Raw genomic sequence first — 20,032 nt, 5'->3', positions numbered from 1 at the left:
GTAAATCCATTTGGTTAGAGGTCAACATTTTATAGTGTATGGCCAGTTGTCATCGTCAACTACAACATTCCCCCGTGGTTGACTACCAAGAAGGGGCACTTGTTTCTAAGCTTGATTTTGCCACGGCGGTATAAAGTGAAGAATATGGATGTGTATCTTTGTCCACTATTGGAAGAGCTAGAACAATTGTGGATTGGTATAGAAGTGGTGTATATGAGCCGACACACATGTCAACGCAATGCTTTGATCATAGGCATTCTAATGTGGACCGTGCATGAGTATCTCGGACTAAGAGAATGCTCATGTGATATATACTCAAACTCAAACACTATAAACCTTTGTTTTTCTCAAGCTTATCTATTATCATGTGTATACATGCAAGGCTTCAAACAAGCGGATACAGAGCATGTGTCACATGTGGACCTAGACTCAATGCACGTTGGGCACCCTCACCGAAGAAGAAAATCTACGAAGGTCATCAAGTGCATCTTCCAGAGAATCACGAGTTACGCGATGATTTTTAGGGAAGAGAGCCACCGAGGATGTCTGCTCGAGCATGATTAGAGAAAAAAGAGATGTGTTGTCCCTAGGAATGAACAGACTCTCTCTATGGTATAAGCTACCATATTGACCCAGACTCATGATCAATCACTTGCTCACTCCAATGCACATATTCAAGAATGTGGGTAATCTGTTGTGGGACCTACAAAATGAAACGGAGGACATCTGCCCGAGAGCTCTATATAGACATAGGGAGTTATGATGAGTAATGCGAGGATGAGAGAGAAACCACTTAAAGCCATAAACATTGCATCTGAGCAATTTTACTCCTTTTTATAATATATATTGTATTCATTTGGAGTTTTGTCCATTCTTGTCTATATGCTATACTTGTGAAATTTAAATTGTGATTAATCAAATTATAACTTGTTCAGATTTTCTTCTCCATTCGTCATTAAGATCTAATGTCAGTGTATTTAATGCAAGTATGGATGATGATTTATTTCCTTCTTCCTTGGACCCCGAGCAGAGGAGGTGGTATGAGGAGCGTCATCGCTCTAGAGAACCGTCATGTCGTTCCACTCTTCAGTGTCTCCCTCTGCTTTGGAGCAATCAGTGTGCTCCGAGAGTTCGATGTCGACTAGACAATCTACACACTCTTCTAGGCATCGATGCTCTAGTGGTGGGCGATGGCGGTTGCTGTGGAGATGCCACCGTTGATGCTTCGACACCGCCTCATAGTAGGCTAGGCTCCTTACCTTCCCCATCTTTGCCTGCCCCACACCAGCCGCGGCATCGCCCTCTAGTCCAGGTTTTGTATGACTATTGGCTGTTCCTGGCGACACACCACTCGCTACTCCTCCAAAAGTTACCCCACTCGACACTCCTCGCTTCGGGGTCCAAAATCTAGTGGAGACACCTGTTGTCCGTACCCCCATCGAGATGCCACTCAAGACCGTTGTCGAGACACCTAGATTCATGCGTCATAGGCGAGAGGGCTTGCCATACTCGATCGACATCAACAGCAGCATCATCTTGGATGAAGACTGCAAGAAGGTGACCTTGCACATGTGTGGCCTTTGCTCTCAAGTGTTTTGACACTACATAACACCTGGAGTGAAGTGCCAAATGAATTAAAAGACAGAGTCATCAGCATGTTGTATGACAAGTTTTCCTTGTCAAGTCGGGATGAGCGCTTCAATGAAGACCTGATGAAGGTGCGGATGCGCGAATAATGCAAGCACAAGTGTTCTGAAGTGCAAAAGGCAATAAAGCATGGATGGAACATGCCAGATTGGTTGGCCAAAGAAGATTGGAACAATGCAAAGCAAGGAGTGCACGAGAATCCTGACAAATGGAAGCAAAAAAAGGAGGCAGCCAAAGCGCGAGTAGAGGTAGGGAGCTCGCACCTCTTGGGGAGCGGTGGGTGGGCATCATTTGAGGCCGACTTTGTAAGTGTTTTTGCATTGCCCTTTAAGGTTGGTAGTTATGAATAATTGTACTTTTAAATTCTAACATAACGAATTCTTTGTATGCTTTTAATAGTGGTCGATGACACGACGTGACCCCACACTGTACGAGCACGATATGCGGGCAGAAAGGGCTTAAATTCCCTTATGAACATTCTCAATTCTCGCTCTGGCATGGTTAGTATTTAACTTTACTCTCTTACATTTGTTGTATTAATGATAAGCTAAAAAATATATTGTTTTGTTTGTAATTATATGTTTATACTTACAAAAAGTCTCATTGTTTTTTTTTGCAAAATCCGAAAGATATGCCTCTTGGATGTGATTAGACATCTGATTAGACGACGTCAATCTAGCCAGAGCCAGATAGCACAAGTTTTCTTTTGTCATAGCATGTATAATGAGATCATGTGTGTACATCATTTTTATAACTATTGGTCAACGATGTATTTTTTCAATAATGAAAATTGTATTGTAACTATTACATTTTGGTCAAAGCTTAACAATCAAGTGATTTTGCTATGATGTGTATAATTTTGTCATTGTATCACTTTTGTAAATTCACTTTCGTCCAAATATTTTTTTCAGTTTTGCATCTTTATTAAACAATGTTCAATACGGTTGATGGGTGGTAGGGCATTCATTGCCTTGCCATTCTCGGGCATCGCTATAGGTGTCTCTATATAAGGTTCTGTAGCATCTCTATGAACGTCGCTAAATTAGAAATTGTATGTATCACTATAAGTGTTGCTATATAGAGATGCATACAGTGACGCTTATAGTGGCATTCTTGTTGTGACGCTTTTAGCAACATCGAGGGATTAAAAAACCCATTGTATTTTCGTCGCTATAGACGTCACAAGTGCACATAACCTCTTGTAGTGTCGGCTCCAAATTCTAGATTTCTAGTTAATTATTTCTAATGGTGATTGGGAAATGTGGATTTAGTGTCTGCTTTGCTAGTTGAGCATCTAGGGATATGGCCTTGACTTGTATATGGTTTTGACATATCTTTTGTATTTGTTGGCAAGGCTTCCTTGCTTTCCCTTTTCTATGCTGGCTAAGGAGGTATCAGTATCCTGACTTGTGTTGTGTATTTATCACCTATAGATCAATTAGGGTGTTTGATTGCTTCATTTTCAATTGTGTGTGTCCTTTTCCTACTTCAATATGACCTTGATTTACCTCCTTGATCTTGAAATTTGGCATCGGCTTCTTCTAGTGGTTTATCTGCTTGACACTCCTTGACTTATTCTACTTGGAAAGGTATATCTGCTTGACACTCCTTGACTTTCTTTTGTGTTTTCTTCGTCAAATTTTGCAATTGAGTCCACTTGGATTCTATCACAAAAGTTTGGAGTGAAGCATCTTTACCTTGACATTGCTTTCCATTGTTGGCTTGTATCGTCATGAATTGCACTTCAAGATATCTATGGTACTTTTTGACAACACTTGTCTCCTAGGAGGTGATCTTTGTAGCACGACTTTGATAATTCTCTTGGAGATGGTGTTTTCAAGGATTGCTTTTGTTGATGAGACATAGGTCTAGGGTTGTCTTTAGGTTGATCTTCTAGCATCTTTTCTTTTTGCATCTATTGTTGTAGATATTCTTTGACAAGGTGTGTCACTCCACAATCTGAAAAAAGGAATGCTTGTCCAAACCCCTTGTCTGGTAATGACTCGAACAAGCCATAATATGGTTCATACTCATAGAGACCTACATCTCTATAAGTATATGTCATATTAGTGACACACAAATATCTGTACATTACAAGCGAGTGGGTTTGTTAGAAAAATGCTTTGGCTCAATTGAAATAAAGCAATTCTACTATTGGTATATACAACAACGTTATCAAAAATCTTAGGCAATAATTGCAATGATAATCTTTCCACCATTAGCATATCATAAGGGATCTAAAGTTCTTTGCATAGCTCTAGAAATATGCTTTGGGGTTGGGATATATGTCTTTTTTGAACCTGAGGCAACAACCTACAATTTTGTGTAATGATCTTCTTTTTTCCCTTTTCACTAGAACCCCCAAACGAATTTTTGCCAGCAAAAGCTTTGGGAACATGTAAATTACAGGTCGCAAACGGACCATGAGAAGTGGATACGTTGTTGTTACCACCTTTTCTTTGAGCAGCAATAAAGGCATATTCAACTGCACTTTGCCTAGTCTTGTTTTTTTTGGAAAGTGACTCTTACAACAACAATGTGCATAATGCATCAAACTTGACAACTTTTGGATTTCCTTAGTTCATAAGTCTCCAAGTACTAGCAAAAGTCTGGTACGAATCTGGCAAAGCATCAAGAACAGTCTGCACAAGGGAACTGTTAGAAATGACTTCTTTTGCAGAATTAGTTTCTTATATCCTTGACACCAGCAAGGAAATTTTCCATGTCATCTTCCTCATGCATAATCTTTGACTCCAGCTCTTTACGCAACAATACATTTTAGCCTCATTACTACTTACATAAAGACCAGGTAGAATATCCCAAACCTGTTTTGCAGATTTCTTTGAATGAATGTGAGGAGTAATAGTGCACTTCACTAAAAATGCAATCAATACATGAGCTTGCACATCTTTTACATTCCAACGAGCATGCTCAACCGTAGGCAAAACAACTTTGGAAGCAGCAATCCTGCCACCAAAACTTGCAACATCATCAACGTCGCCTACATCATTAGAACCAAGACGTACATCAATGCCCTGCAAAATGTTCCAAACGCCCTTTGACACTAGCACATGTTGCATCATATAAGCCCACATAGGATAGTTGTCCCCATCCACCAATTTATCCTTAACAGCAAACATCTTGAACACATCTGTGTTGTTGTCAGTCATGATAAATGGTGCCCCCCCCCCCCCCCCCCCCCCCACTTGATGTGAAAACTGCCCAAAAAGAGGAGAACCAAAGCGGGAACAATGCATGCTATATAGAAAAAACCATAGAAGACTATAAGGGACTGTTATGCAAAAAATGGCACTGACAAAAAATTTGCACAAAATGAAAAAATAGCACATGCAGTACTGCTTGTAGAGGAAACGGGGCTCGAAATGAGGTCGAATCAAAAATCTGAGCAGAGAGAGCTCTACAAGGCTTCCCAAATTATTTGTCGACCTACTAACGCTTGCCAAAGCTCACAAAAAATGGAGAAAGTGAGCAGGCATGTGCTAGAGCTGCTGGCAACTAAGCCCAAGAGGATGCAAACTGCTCTGATACCAACTGTTGGAATTGGGGTTGCAAGAAAACACACACATCTTGGAGAAGACGAAGGAGGCTCAAGGCACACAACAGAGAGTGCATTACTTAGTGTGCAATGGAAGATAAGATAGCCCTAGAGTGATGGGCGTATATACAATGCACGGGAGGGAAAACCTCCTAGTGAGGGAAAAAATGCCCCGACGGTCCTAAGTTTGTTCACACACATCACTACCACATGTATATGGTAACAATGGACTCCCCCATTACTATAGTGGTTAGTAGTCTCCATATGAGACACATTTATCATTGAGGTATTGGTTTCTACAATTTTCTACCTTTCAAACTTTGGTTTACTGCATTTGTAGGAGCTAAAAAATTTTCCTTGGTGTCCGATTCCCTTTCTCTATGGGAGGAAATGGGATTTGATTCGAAACATAAAGGAGTCCTACTAGACTATCTTGACCTCAATACTGTCATATACGTGGATTCCCTATGAGCTGAGCCATGATGGTTTCAAAACATATAATAACAAAACTAGCTTGGATAAAAAGCTCTTCACAAGTACAGACATTGTCACAATTTTTCAAAATGTTTTCAGTAAGTCTCTTACAAAAAGGTGTGAACCTTAGAATATTAGGACATGGGCCCTACCACTCACTGTGTATGCTAGGGGGCATATGAGCTATATCAAGGCTATAAAAGGGCATGGTTGGATGGAGACTAACATGTTAGTTCCCTCCACATGCAAGGAACCAAGTTTAGGCTATGGGGTTGTAGGTCCCATGGTCTTTCATAAAAATCCTTAAAACTTGGTATTCATACTTAGGGCTTCAATTAGGCACTAAGATTTACAAAAAAGGTATGTACTGAGGTGACTCTTATAGTCAAAATGTTTTTACAAATTCCATTCAATATAGAAAATGAGAAATCATGGGCTCATGGGACTCCATAGCTATATTTAAAAATTAATAATGTGGCTACCACCTCTCTCAAAATTTCAAAACCGGCTCAAAATTATCCCAAGTATTCCATGCTAGAACATAAACTTGTGCACGTGCACACAAAGCTTTAGAATGGGTTTAGAATTGTGCACACAAAGCCACTTCATAAGATATTCATGTGCTCTTTTTCATTCATTTTACTTCTCTTTGAGTTGCTCTTGCATGCAAGGAGTTTTGGCCATGTAATGATATTCTTTGCATTCTAAGCTAGAAAAACTTGCCAGTGGATCTATATGGATGAGTGAAAAGGCCTCCCATTCAAATTCAAACGTTTTACTATAGAGATCTTCTAGCATTGCTAGGTTGCCATGTAGTGGGTTGGATAAAACATATATGCACATAAACCCATATAGCACATTGTTGGGTGGTGAATCATGCAAATTCTTTCATAACCTTTGTACTCTTTCTATGAAAGATAGCCATGTTGTGCCTATAGATTTTCTATAATGGAAGATGGTTATGTAGGTGACTAGCATTTTTAAAATTGTTACAAGCATCATGCAAGATAAATTTAGGATGCCCTTGTATTGCTCTAGAGTGGTGTTTAGAGTGGAAATCATCTCATCAATGGGGTAATTTTCCATGGAGAGGGGCATGCGACATAATCCAGCCATGTTGGGTGATGTGGCTTGAACTTTTCCTTGAGTGTTTCCCTTATGTGTTTCAAAATTAGGGTTGTGGAAAAACGACATAGGAGGTTTTAGCATGTATCAATGTAAAAAAAAATAGTGTGCCCTAGGGTTATGGATGTGCATACAAGGTGATAGAGAACAAAATCCTAAAGAAAGAAAAAAGTGCCCCTATTGTCCTAATTGTGTTTACACACATCATTGCAATAATATGTAACAAACCTCCCTTGGGATTGATGTGGTGAACATGATCTAGCACTTATGAATATGGAAGTGCCAAGATCTAGCACTTATGAACATGATCTAGCACTTATGAATATGGAAGTGCCAAGATCTAGCACTTATGAACATGATCTAGCACTTATGAATATGGAAGTGCCAAGATCTATGGATTGAGATCAATCCATGTTAGACTTTGAGCTTCCCATGAGGATAGAGCCTTTGCAAAAAGGTCTACAAGGTTGTCGTGTAGTATAAAGCCACTGGGGTTCTCACAACAACTTCCAGTGCACTATGACTATTACTGAAGATGGAGATGATCGACTACTACCCAATTGTTATAATGCCATTAATAATTTCACATTTTCCAGGGCAAAGTGGTGGATGGATTTTTCATCCATAGCCCTTACTAAGGGTGTATTTCCATACATACATTGTTCATATGAGCTTTAGACTAGTGGTAAAATTCTACATGCAAAAAGAACCTGAAACATGTCTAAATTTTGAGAATAATAAAGATAGTGAGACTAGCAAATGTGTCTCAGTATAAATGGAATGTCAAAGAACTTTATTTGTACTTTTTTGCATGTACCATGTTAAGCACTAGTATAAAGCTCATATGAACAATACATATATGGAATTAAGATCTGCCTAAAGATTATAGTTTAAACATCGATCCACTAATTATGCTTGAAAAGGTGAACTTATTTCTAAAATTATAACACCAACACCCAAGTCATCCATCATGCATCTGAGCTAAACACAATCAACCATAGCTATGAAAGCTAACATGTACTCAGCTTAACAAATAGAAGTGTTCATAGTGGTCACAAGATCATGTTTCTTTGTCACTAGGGTACACAGCTCTGGTTGGCCTTTGGTCATGTCAATGCTAGTGTCTGCCTAATCTTCCCTAATTGTCCTTTCAACTTTGGTGCCAATGCTACAACTATGGGATGAGTTGGCACATAGGTGGTCCAGTAGAAAAATTGCCAAATATACTGTGCTTTGAATAAATGTTATCTAAGCTACCACGCTTTTATAGAGGACAGAAGTTACATTGCACGGATAATTCTTATTCAGATCTCTAGTGAGTAGCATACTGAACACTTTCTCAAATACATATGTTCATTAGTTATCTTGTAGGCTCTTTGGTATGCCCATAGCAAAGTCTGAAGCTTTTCATCCCAGTTGCGGGGCTCCTTCTAGAAAATCTTACTAAAGAAAGTTTTTATGGTCTTGTTATTGATTTTAGCATGTCCATTGCATCTAGGATAATTTGGTGTTGCTTTTTTATGCTTAATAGAGAATATCTAAGCCTAGATCTGAATAGTGTCACTAATGAAATGATTTCCTTTATCTAATACTACTCTAGAGGATAGCCATACCAACATATGATATGTTCATATATGAACTAGGTTGTGGACTTGTTGGGGAATGCCTTAGCTTCTACATATTTATTGACATAGCAAGTTTTTATATATATGTAATTTTTCTTTTTGGGTGTGACTTTCTTAAAAGGACCCATAAAATTCAATCCCTGCTTTATGAATATTTCTAACTGCTGAATAGTGGTCAATGGTGTCATATTGAACCTCATAAGAAGAAATGACTTGCAAAACTGTGTCCGTATCAGTCTTTAGTGCTGGTCTATGAGAAAAAATAAAGCTCAAAAATTTTATTGGCCCTGCCAAACCAAGTTCCTATGTTGAACTACCTTTTCGAGATCAATTTTGATTCCAAAGTACCTTGCCATTAGCAAAGGTGAAGCCTAAAGAGCTATGATGCCCTGAGCGTGCTTTGAGAGGTGTCAACATACAATCATGAAAGCCTTAAGAGCTTGCCAAAACAAAACTCCGTGTCAAAATCTTGAGGTTGGCTGACTTGGCTGAACTTGTACACCTTGAAGTCAAATTGCAAGCATCTTGGATATCAAGATGTTAACAATAGCCTTTTGAGAGCTCCATTGGATTGACATGGTTGTGTGGTGAATGAGATGTGATATTTTTTGGTGTATAAGTGAGACTCCTTTAAGGCCATTTGATTTAAAATATGAAAGTTATTTAAGGTCAAATCTATTTTATTTTGCAACTTTGTTTCTTGTAAGTAAAGTGCAATGCAAGTTAGTAAGTTTGAGTTACGAGCAAGTTGAATATGGTGTTTATGAAAGGAGACTACATTGAGATGTTGAATAAGAATAGATGGTTGGTCAATTTTAGTTGAAGCTTTGTTGTAATAAAACCCATTGTATATCCTTTTGTAAGCGAGTAATTTCTTGTAAGACAACATTGTCTACGTTTATGTGATTAGGGCATAATCTTTCTAGTAGGTACATGTTATTTGGGTCTTTTATATGTGAGAGTGCTTTGTAGGTTGGACCATGTGCCTCTATATTTGATGGGTTGAAAGAAAGTGTATTGAGTGTTAAGCCTTGTGACCTATATATAATTGTGCAATTTGGAATTCTTGAGTTATTCTTGCAAAGGGCATCCATTTTTTGAAGTGGTGTTTGAGTAGAGATATTTATTCTCATAACATTTTCTTTTGCCTGTTATGGGGTTGTTGAAGCACACCCAAAGCACTTGGTGGGTAGGTGTATTGGAAGCACACCTGGAAATCCCATCAGCATCATTGACTAGTCCATCAAGGATGTTTAGTTTGCTACCATACATATGAGCATATTGGTTTTGAGGTTGATTTTTTCATAGAGGTCTTGGGATCAGACAATATCCTACTACACGATGAGCTGAGTGTGTCTAGTGTGGTGCAAGTTTCTATGTATCCTTTCATTTCATCAAAAATCTCTGATTGCGGGCATGTTTGTTTTTGTTTGAGTAAACAAAAAATGATTGTTTGTTTATAAATAGTGATATTTTTGTTTAAGTGGTATATGCCTTTGATTATTTGCTTGTTTATGCATATTTTGTTTAGAATGCTTATGTACTGAGAGTCATTCTGGTGCATTGTGATTGTGAGCTCAAAACACCTCAAGAATTTGTGCTAATAAGATGGTGCAATTGTTTCTTGTATGGAAGCTTTCTTAGCAATTATCCATGATTCTTTCACGGGACTAGCTTTACTTAAGTCATCATAGAGAAGCACATCTAAACCATCAATTGATTTATCCTTTAAAAAAAATTGTAGCATGCAAGCTTGAATTAGTGAAAGCTAATAGATTGGCCCCTATTAGACATTGTTCATCAAACAGCATCGGGTGTAATTTCCTATATTGCAATGTTAATGTGTCAAGTGTTTCTACCCTTAAGCTTCTGTTTGCACAATCATCTCGCCAGTGGAAGATGTAGATCTACGTGTATGGTGGTACCTCTAATGTTAAAAATAGTTTTCCTTGTGTATGCCATGAGTAAAGATTTTGGTGCTTCAAGGTCCAGAGGTACTTTGCAATTGAAAAAGCGAATAAAATCTTGGACTTCTACATGCTTGGAAAGATGGTTTTTGTCTTGGAGGGATGTGTATGCTTAGGTTGAGGGCAATGTCAACTTGATTATGGGTAGAGTTGCATCTTATGTGTCATCAACTTGGGATTCTTTAATGAATTTGACCTCATTGCTTTCAACAATTTCAAAGTTTCTTTCACAAACTTCTTTCCATCATAATTAATGTGCCGTTTTCTATTTTGGCTCCAAGGAAAGAATTGTAAGCATTTCTCTCTATAAAAATAGATTGGGTCTTTTATAGTGTTGTAACAAATGTAAAAAACGATCTTTGCTTTCTCTAATTGTTTGTAAGTGGCTCCTACTCTTTTGAAGTTTGAAAAAAATTTATTCAAGAAAACATTGTGGAATATCATTGGTCTTTGAGCGTATTTGTCTACCATTGTTTCAAAGAATATGTCATTGTTGGAATGGTCAAGCTTTTCTAACACGGATTTCCTCTTTAGGAATAAATCACAATTCAAAGCTTCAATGATGTTAATGAAATTGAACTCATATGTAGAGCTATGGAGTGGGAGTAAGAGTGCAATGCATATTTCTTGTTGAGCACTAGTTTGTTGAGTAGTATTAAGGATGGTATTTCCCAAATTTTAAAGTCTATGTACCATCTCGACATTGTTTTTTATGCATTCATCTAGTTGTGTCTTGATTGCTTCTATGAGTATGCTATCAAACTTTCTCATGTATGAAGTACAATAGTTGGCTTCTCCATACGCAACCTGGATATCTGTGTTGACGTCCCATAAGCTAGCTATAATGCTATTGAAGTTGTTTGTGTATGCATGTTGTGGATTCCTTTTGAGTACAATTGTGATGACACAAATTGTTTTACAAGAGCTTCAGTGTAGCATTGGAATGTTATTTCCAAAGAGCATAGCCATTCCAGGCTTTGTTCAATATGTTTTATTGTTTTTTTACATTTTTTAATATGTGTTTTCCTTTCTATCTTCGGATGAATGATGAGTGTGAAAGGCATTGGGTAGCGTGGAAAGTCATAACAACATTGTTCCAAATCATTTTTCTAGAATGCCTTGCAATGTTGATGTATTTGTATGTCGCTTAGGTGCAATGTGAGCATAGAGCTATCAGTTGTTGACACTTGTTTTTCTATGAATTGAGTGGTAATGTTGTCTTGATCTTTGTCTAGTGTTGGTGCATTCTCAATCCACACAAGCATGTGATCATGCTGGCTACCATGGCCTTGGAGCCCCCAATCCAATGACGTTTCTTCCATCATGGAACTATTAAGGATAGACGTTGTTGGATCTATCACACCGCCTACATATAGAATGCATGCTCAATATATCATTATGGCCACAGGTCATCTAACCAAATGGGTCAAAGCCAAAGCAGCACAAGGAATGAGGCAATGAACAATGGCACGGTTCTTGAATGAAAATGTCTTTACAAGATATGGGCTACCGATCAAAATAGTGAGTGACAAAGGGACTCGCTTTATAAACAAAATGATTGAATTCTTGTTGAAGAAATTCATGGTGATTCATTGTGAATCAGCACCATATCACTCTCAAGCGAACACAGAAGCAGAGAGCACAAACAAAATTCTATGCATAGTGCTCACCAAAATAGTGGACGAATCAAGAGCAGACTGGGGGCAAACATTACATTCAACTCTTTGGGCATATCGAGTTGCTTACAAAAGAACAATAGAAACAAAACCTTTCAATATGGTGTTTGGAATTAATGTCATACTACCCATGGAATTCTTGATTCTACACTTTGAGTAGCCAAGAACTTAGAGTGGACAGGACATGAACCCTATGAATGAATAAATCGGTGAAAGAATCTAGATGAACCACGCGTATGAGTTGTCTTGCCATCTACGCACAAAAAAGAAACATGAAGGAATTTCATGATCAATATGTGATTAGCAAGGGGTTTCAAAAGGGTGACTATGTATTAGTATGAACTTTAAAACAACACTCCAAAAATTGGAAAAACCGAAGTAATGGCCCATTCGTGATTAGTGACATATCATCCAGTGGTGCCATAAAACTTGCAACATTAGAGAGAGAAGAAATACCTAACTAGATTAGCTAGATATTGCAGGCCTTTAAGATAAGCAAGTTGGGGATATGGATTACAAAATTTCTTTACCTGTGCAGTCTTGTATTCATTCGGTTTTTCATGTAAGTCGTTTATGTAAACGCTTGCATAGCGACAAAAATGCCATTGACCAACACATTTTGGCTGATTCCATTGAACCTCCATCCCAGCTACATGAACCCAAACACATTTTAGACTATCATGATTTACTTACTTTCTATCATGTGCATAGTCAACAAGAATTGGTTAAGTGGAAATATCGATTTGAAGAAGGTGCCACTTGGCAAAACATTAGTGTTCTTAAGAAGAAATATCCCACTTTTATTTTGGAGAACAAAAACACTTCTCCAAGGAGAGAGTAATGTAAGGTCAAGGGCCAATGTGAAGCTAGCTCCGGAGTTGCCTAAATATAGGTATATGGATGGGTGAAGAGATAAGGTTTCACATCCCTAGTCATTATAGTTACATAGTTTATTTTGAAACTTGAAAAAGTATAAACAAAGACTTTGTTGTTGGAATTAGGGTTGTAGAGAAAGGCACATAGCTTGAAGAAGACGAAGGAAGCTCAAGGCACACAATAGAGAGTGTGTTACTTACTGTGCAATGGAAAGATAGATAGCCCTAGAGTGATGGGCGTATATACAATGCACGGGGGAAAAAACCTCTTAAAGAGGGGAAAAATGCCCCGACAGTCCTAGTGTGTTCACACACATCACTACCACATGTATATGGTAGCAAATCCCCCCTGGAGTGATGTGGTGAACAAGAGCTGGCACATGAGTAAAGGGAAGTGCCATGCCCTGAGGACATGATCGGTCCACAAAGGGGAGTAAGCCCAAAGCTTTGTGGAAAGCTTCAAGCTTCTCACGAGACAATGCCTTTGTGAAAAGATCTGCAAGGTTGTCCTGTGTTGGCACATAATCCAAGCTAATCTCTCCTGCTAAGAGCCTCTCCCTAACATAGTGGTAATGCACCTCAATGTGCTTTGGTGCGAGCATGAAAAATTGGGTTCCTCGCAACTGCCAATGCACTCTAACTGTCAGTGTAGATAGTGTTGACAATTTCCTGTCCAACACCCAAATCAGCCATAAGGCTTCTGAGCCATACACACTCAACCGTAGCTATGAAGACCGCCCTATACTCAACCTCACAACTTGAAGTGGCCACAGTAGGTTGCTTCTTGCTCAACCATGATATACATGAACTACCAAGCATGAAACAAAAACCACTTATGGACACTCGCGTGTCAAAACAACCAGCCCAATCTGACTCGGAAAAAGCATGTAAGTCTGGCAGTAATGATCCTTCCTTGGGATAAAACAAGCCAAGATGTAAAGTGCCACTAAGGTAGCGAAAATCCTCTTGACAACCTGCCAATGCTTAGATCTTGGGCTATGCATAAATCTGTTGATGTGTGAGACTGCAAATTGAATATCTGGCCTTGTGTTGCATACATAAATGAGGCATCCAACAACAGAGTGACATCAGCTGGATCATGAGCGTCATGAAGACTCAATTTCAAACCTGTTTCCATGGGGGTGGCAATAGGTTTGCAATCCTCAAGTGCAAACTTACATAGCAATGTCTCTATGTAACTTTTCTGACACAATGCAATAGCACCATCACATTGCTTAAACTGTATCCCCAAGTAGTGATGCAACAGCCCCAAATCTTTCATCTCGAAAGTAGCATTCAAATCAGCCTTAAATTCAGCAATATGTCTCTCATTTGGTCCAGCGATCAACAAATCATCTACATAAAGAACCACAATGAGAAGACATCACCCTCACGCTTTACATACAATGTGCTTTTTGTTGGACTGTTATGAAAGCCTTGTTTGACCAAATGAGTGTCAGCTTTCTCATACCAAGCACGAGGAGGTTGCTTCAACTTATACAAAGCCTTGCTACATTTGCACACTTTGTCCTCTTCTCCTTTCTTGACAAAACCGCAAGGCTACATTGTATAAACTTCCTCAAATATGTCACCATTCAAGAAAGCGGTAACAATGTCTGATTGATGTACATCCCAACCAAAATGAGCTGCCAATGCACATAGAAAATGCACACTAGTCATCCGACAAGTGGGAGCAAAAGTCTCTTCATAATCTATGCCTTTTTGCTGTGCATAACCCTTTGCGTTTCACTTGTAAATCCACTTCGTACCAATGTCCTTTTTGCCAGGAGGCAAATCACATAAAGTTTTGTATAAGTGCATCATATTATGATTGCATGGTAGCCATCCAATTTTATGAAATTTGTGCTTCATCAAAAGGCAAAGGTTCATCAACATAATGTAAGGTAGACACAGGCAAAGCATAACATTCTGATGCATAAGATGCATGCCTAGAGCCTGAACGAGTACAACTTGACAAAGGTGCATCCAATTTACTGTCACGCAAAGTGTGCACCATCCATTTTGGCATACCTTTAGCCTACTCATTTTCAGTCCTTTCCTCATCAAGTACATCATGTACATTTGTGTTAGTAATAGGTTGACCTACAATAGTTTCAAAAACCCCCATAGGCTGTACATTTGCCTCATTGGAATTTACATTCAAACTTCCACCACTAAAAAGAGGCAACAAAGTTTCATAAATGTCCTGTGAGCTTACCTTACTGTCTCTAGTACATGATAGCAAGGGCTGAATCAAATCTTCCACAAACACTACATCCCGTGAAACCAGAATACACTTTGTTTGCGGATGATACAACCTGTAACCTTTGCTTTCAGCACTATAACCAACAAAAATACATTTGACAACCTTATCATCCAATTTTTTGTGTTGTGTTTGTGTCACCAAAGCATATGCCAAACAACCAAAAACACGCATGTGCTCAATAGAAGGCTTTCTATCATGCCATGCTTCATATGGAGTAATAGACTGCAAAGCTTAGGACCTGTTTAGTACATAAGGTCCACACATGATGGCCTCAAGCCAAAAAGAATGCGTCAAAGCAATTGACTTTTGACCATACATTGTGCCATTTCCATTAGTGACCTCTTTTTCCTCTCAGCAACACCATTTTGTTGAGGTGTATAAGGCACTGTACATTGGTGTTTTATCCCATGACTAGCCAGAAATGCATTAAATTTATGAGACATATACTCCCCCCCTCAATTGGAACGGAGGCTGTCCATAGTACATTTCAAGACATTTTCAGCCATAGCCAGAAATTGTTTGAAGCACATAAAACTTCGGACTTTGCTTTAAGCGGAAATACCCATGCATGCCTGGAGTAATCATCAATGAAGTCACGAAGTAAAGGTAAGTGCCCAAGGACGGAGTTTGCATGGGCCCACAAACATCACTATGCACAACCTGCAACCTGCATGTGGGCCTAACTGAACCATCCTTTGGAAACTTAGAATGCTGCATTTTACCCAAAACACAGCCTTCACAAACATGTTTGACAGGTGCTTCAAGAGGCGGCAAAGAAGCAACCATATCAGATTTTTGCAAACGCGACAAACTGACAAAATTCAAATGACCAAAATGTGCATGCCAAAGTTTTGCATTTTAAATAGCCCTTGAATCTGCAATTGCATTTGCAAAATTTTATCCACACTTGTCATACAAAGTGAGCTTATACAACCCACGGCACAAAATCCCAGATGCGACAATTTCATCACCAAAATTGAGATCATGAACTGTACATCTGTTATCCACAAATTTGACTACAAGTCCAAGTCTAGCGAGTGCAGATATAGACAAAAGATTCTTCTTGATCCCAGGTACATAAAGTGCATCAACAAGTGTGAAGGAACTGCCATTTTCAGCAGTAAGCACAATCTTTCCAACTCTTTGAACTGGATAAGAGGCATTGTCACAAGTTACTGAATACCCATGAGGGACAGACTCGAGAGAGGTGAAAAATTCACGATGTGAGGTAATGTGCTTTGTAGCACCACTATTAAAATACCACACATGTGAATTTGCAGCAACTGACATGCATGCATCATGGACAGCAAGATTGTAAGTGCACTCTGCATTAAAAGCCCATTCTGCATCAACATCAGCAACACAGTCTCCTTTTACAGAAGACTCAACAATGGCTGCATTTGTAGTGGAACCAGCATTTGCATTGGAACCACCCTCTTTCTTCTTAGCCTCTTTGGCCTTGAACTTAGGACACTGCTTGATCAAGTGATCATTAGCTTTACAATAATGGCAACACATCTTATTTTTGCCCTTATCACCAAAATTTCCAGACGAATGGCTGCCAGCAGAAGCATTAGGAACAGAAGTTTTGCCACTCGCAGCAGAACCATAAGAAGTGGCTCCATTGCTGTTACCACCCTTTCTTTGAGAAGCAATAAAATCCTGTTCATGTTTCTTAGTCCTGTTTTTCCTGGAAAGTGACTCTTGCAACAGCAATGTGCATAATGCATCAAACTTGACAACTTCAGGATTTCCTTGGGTCATAAGTCTCCACGTACTAGAAAAAGTCTGGTAAGAATCTGGTAAGGCATCAAGAATAGTCTGCACAAGGGAACTGTTTGAAATGACTTCACCTACAGAAATAAGTTTCTCATTGATATCCTTGACACCAGCAAGGAAAGTTTCCATATCATCTTCCTCATTCATAATCTTCGACTCCAGCTCTTTACATAGCAAAGCAATTTTAGCCTCATTGCGGCTTGCATAAAGACTTGCGAGAATATCCCAAGCTTGTTTTGCAGATTTTGTTGAACGATGTGAGGAACAATGGTGCGCTTCACAGACAACACAATCAATGCACGATCCCATGCATCCTTTACATCCCAACGAGCTTGTTTAGCCGTAGGCAAAACTACTCTAATAGCAGCAATCCTTGCAGCAAGACCTGTAACATCCTCAACATCGCCTACATCCTCAGAACCAGGACGTACATCAATGCATTGCACAATATTCCAAACGGCCTTTGACACAAGAACGTGTTGCATCATATAAGCCCACATAGGGTAATTGTCCCCATCCAACCTGTCCTCAGCAGCAAACATCTTGAACACATCTATGTTGTTGTCAGCCATGGTAAATGTTGCACCTGATGTGAAAAATGCCTGAAAAGAGGAGAAACGGAGCGGGAACAACACATGCTATATAGCACAAACCGTGGAAGACTGTAAGGCACCTGTTATGCAGAAAACGGCACTGACAAAAATTTTGCACAAAATGACAAAATTGCATGTGCAAACCTACCTATAGTGAAGACGGAGGCCGAAATGATCCCGAATCAAAATCTGAGCAGACTCAGCTCTACGAGCTGTCCTGAAATATTTGTCAACCTACGAACGCTCGCTAAATCTCACTAAGATCGGAGAAAGTGAGCAGGCGTGTGCTGGAGCTAGCTGGAGACTAAGCGCGAGAGGACGCAAACTGCTCTGATACCAATTGTTGGAATTAAAGTTGCAGAGAAACGCACACAGCTTGGAGAAGATGAAGGAAGCTCAAGGCACACAATAGAGAGTGTGTTACTTAGTGTGAAATGGAAAGATAGATAGCCCTAGAGTGATGGGCGTATACACAATGCACGGGGGAAAAAACCTCCTACAGAGGGAAAAAATGCCCCGATGGTCCTAGTGTGTTCACACACATCACTACCACATGTATATGGTAACATTTGTGATCATTGTGCTCCAATAGGAGTTTTAAGGCTTTGAGAGACACTAGTAGACAATGTTTTTGTGAACATTGTACTATAGTAGGGGATTTAAGGCTTTGTGAGTGAGTATTTAGACATTGTTGCTATAAACAATATGATCAAGCAAGCTAACTATATACATGTAATCTTTTTAGAGTAAAAAAATTATTTTAGAAATAAAAAATTGATAGTTTTTATATTGTGAAACTAATAAAGTCAAGAGACTACAATAACTTTGAATCTAGAGTCTTTTTCCAATCCTCCTAATTAACAATCGCCAACCTTTGTAGACATAAATAGTGAGTTTTCTCAAAAACCATAGACAAAGTGTACTCTAGAGCCAGTATTCTAGCCCACCAAGTTTCCCAGGAGGGCCTTGTGTTTAGCTTGTGTGTGATATTGTTTTGAACACACTTCTTGCACACAAAAGAACACCATATTCAAAAGAAAATTGCCTCTAGACACAAAAAAGTATTTGCCCAAAAACATTTTTGTATAATCTAAACAAATGAAGGATCATTCCAATTATCCTATACATCAAGGCCAAAGGAAGTTTGTGGATGAATTAGATTCTCATCTTCAGGTTCAGAATGTAGAAAACCTAAACATGCTTAAGCAAGGATAGGACTCTCACCTAAACATATAGAAAACCTAAACATGTTTAAGCAAGGATAGGACTCTCACCTACATCCATATATCTAGGAAATGTTCAATTTGACATAGGTTCTTTTTTTTCTTATTATTATTATTATTCATAGGACATTAAAAGCCCCCCCCCCCCTCTTGATAGGCCATCACCTCCCTTGGTTTTGATCAAAAGGCCATCACCCCCCTTGATGGGCCATAGCAAAAAATGCTTTGAAGATTTTGTTACGTATTTTTGGTCATATGAGGTGAAGTATTAGTAAGAGTCAGAGACTAACTACCATAAGTGTGTGTGTGTGTGTGTGTTGGTTGTTGTTCCAAAAATAATACTTGTACACAAAAGAACATTGTGTTTAAAAAACAATTGGATTTAGGAATTAGGAAGATTTGTACAAAAATGTTTCTACCTTTAAATCATTTTTTTACAATATTGTCAAAATGTAGTTATCAATAATAGAAATATGTTGTGATCTTCATGGTTGACCACTAGCAAACCTAATCCTCTCTAGAGTTTTCACCTGTATCCATATCCATATAAGAAAGACAACAAATTCATTAGCCTTGAATACATTTTACAAGTGTCAAAAAACTTATCATTTGTTATCTTTGTCTTAATTAAAGATTATTAGATTAGTTAATGTTCTAATTCGTGAAGAGTTTGTTTTGTATTTCTTTAAAGAGCTTATTTACCCATGAACAAGGGCATCACACCTTTGAGGGTGTTATTTAAGCATTTTTAAGATTCCTTATTGTAAGAACTTATTCCAACTTATCTAGAGTTTGTTTTGTATTTCTTTCAAAAACTTATTTACCCATGAACAAAGGCATCACTCCTTTTGAGTGTGTTATTTAAGCATTTTTAAGATTCCTTATTGTAAGAGGTTATTCCAAGTTATCTCTCTCTCTCTCTCTCTCTCTCTCTCTATATATATATATATATATATATATATATATATATATATATATATATATACACAATCTTTAGTGAATATTTCAAGTAATTTAGAGTCAGTCTTTAAGCACTTGTTCCATTTCTTGCATATCATCCAACCAAAGCTTGACTAGCTTCAAACACGTAGAGAAATATCATCAGAGTCATGGGAAGCTTCTTATTATTAGTATCCAAATATTAAGAATTTCCAATATCCAAATAAAACTTTCTTGGTGGCCTTGATGTACAACCAACTACAAGCCATTCAAATTTAAAATCTTGT

The sequence above is a fragment of the Adiantum capillus-veneris genome, chromosome 27 (assembly GCF_014529385.1).
Source record: "Adiantum capillus-veneris isolate H3 chromosome 27, ASM1452938v2, whole genome shotgun sequence".
Lineage (NCBI taxonomy): Eukaryota > Viridiplantae > Streptophyta > Polypodiopsida > Polypodiales > Pteridaceae > Adiantum > Adiantum capillus-veneris.
This window is presented reverse-complemented; position numbering follows the sequence as displayed.